This window comes from Rhagoletis pomonella, unplaced genomic scaffold (genome assembly GCF_013731165.1).
Source record: "Rhagoletis pomonella isolate Grant_MI unplaced genomic scaffold, Rhpom_1.0 Rhpom_scaffold_00008, whole genome shotgun sequence".
NCBI lineage: Eukaryota > Metazoa > Arthropoda > Insecta > Diptera > Tephritidae > Rhagoletis > Rhagoletis pomonella.
In genome coordinates, this window is record NW_023458562.1 from 32,191,655 (window position 1) to 32,193,753 (window position 2,099).

A 2,099-nucleotide genomic window follows, 5' to 3' on the forward strand; every position below is an offset into this window, starting at 1 on the left:
GAGGGAGGAGAAGAGCGAGAGGGACGGATAGGGCAGAGCAAAAATGAAAGCAATGAAAATTTTAGTTGAAATTATAAAAGTGAAAAGGTGTGCGACCAAAGAAAAAATGAAGGGCTGAACGAACAAATCTATAACTGTGCTTAGTTTCTATAAACTTGCCATCAAAATTTTTTTGTAAAAATAATTAAAGCTTGTTTCTGTAACTACTGCAGTGGTACTTCCCAACGCGAAAATGATCAAGCTCAACAAAATTGTTAAATATACATAATTGTTATTATGCTAAAAAAATTACAAAACCAAAAAACTAGGTAATTATTGAATTTTTGTAAGGTAACAAATTAGGCTCTTGGTAATAGGCGCGCCAAAGCAAAATTATGTGATAACAGCAGTATTTTAATTATTTCCTTTTTTTAATGTTAGTTTATAAAATAACATAAATGTATATATTGTCGTGTTATGTATCTTAAATCTTTTTACTTATACATTAAAAAATCATCAACAAGGTTTTGGTTATCTAATAAAGAATGAAAATGGCTAAAATTTAATTATGTTTACGGAAAATCCATTAAAACAGCGTTGCACGAAAACGTGTGCCGCATTGAGAAATCCTTAGCGACAAAGGAATATATTTTGATAGCCTTCCTAGGCATCGAGGGCGCTTTCAACAACATCACACCTATGGAAATATACTTGTAACCAGTCTCGCTCCTACGCCAGCTGCTAAGTAATAGACAGGGTTTTGTAAGCGGACAGATACGTTTGATCGTAAGTCAAATGAAAGACAGATGAAAAGACAAGAGTCTGAGAAAAAACTCTCTCATTCACCAATCATGGTGAAAATGTATTTTGGGAGAATACACCTGGCTATCATTTATCTCGCGTCGCTCCAACAGTCGCAATGGTCGAGTGAACAAAGCAGGAGCGTGCAATACGAAAGATCCGAGTTCGATTTGTTGTTTAGATTTTATTCTTTTAAGGACCGAATTCACAGTGCTTAGTTAACTCAGAATCGGCAGTTAACTACAGATCAATTTAATTTTTAGAAACTTTTTTATTTATGGTCTTTTTTATTTAATTTCTTTTTCTTTTAATTTCTCTTGTTTCTTTTAATTTTTAGATTTATTTTTTAAAAAAGAAAGATACACTTTTACATCATTTAATTTTAAGGAAGTTATTTAATTTTTTATTTTTTAAATACGTTTTTTTCAGATTAATTTTCTTTTAATTTTTAGATTTTATTGCTTATTTAAGAAAAATATTTTGTCAGCTTTTAATTAAATTTTTAGAAACATTGTTTTGTTTATTTTTCCTTTTTTAAATAATTTCATTTTCCATTAATTTCACTTTCTTTTAATTTTTGGATTTTATTTTGTTATAATGAAAAGTCTTTATTTCATTTAATTTTTATCATATGTTTATTTTTTTGTCTTTTTATTTTTTTATGTATGTATGTTATCTATAGTTTTTTTTTTTAAAGAAAGTAAGTACCTCCAAGGTGGTGTCATACTAATTTGGTTTAGATCCGATCATTGGATCATGAAGAAATTAACGGTACTCTTAAATTTGTATACGACAATTGAAGATGGTTTTGTTTTTTGCTAAAACATTACTGGTTGTTATTTACTTTTAGTTATTTTTTTAATAAAAATACAGTTTACTCTTTAACAAAAATCGTATAAATTCAAGTTTCAAACTTTGCGCCAAATTTGGCAAAAATTCAACAATTTTTCATAAAAAAATAAATATTTAGTTAGATTTCTTAGAAAGATTTTATTTATGCAGGTGTATACAGTATGCAAGCTCTAGCTTGGACTTTGCGTTGATCAGTATTTTTCTTTTTATCAATCTATGTTGAAATAAAAGTGAAAAAAATATATTTGGTCAGAACCCTCTCCGAAAAAAATCCTGGCTACGGCGCTGATCGGTATTATCTATATTTATATGTATATACAAGCTAGGTATTACCACAATTTAGCCCATAATTTTTGATATAACTTATTTATAAGATACATACAAAAATAACTGAATTTATCGTTTCATGCTTTTATTAAAAGGAAAGTTTTAAAAAGGGTGACAATTCAACTTTATGTGTTTTTTTT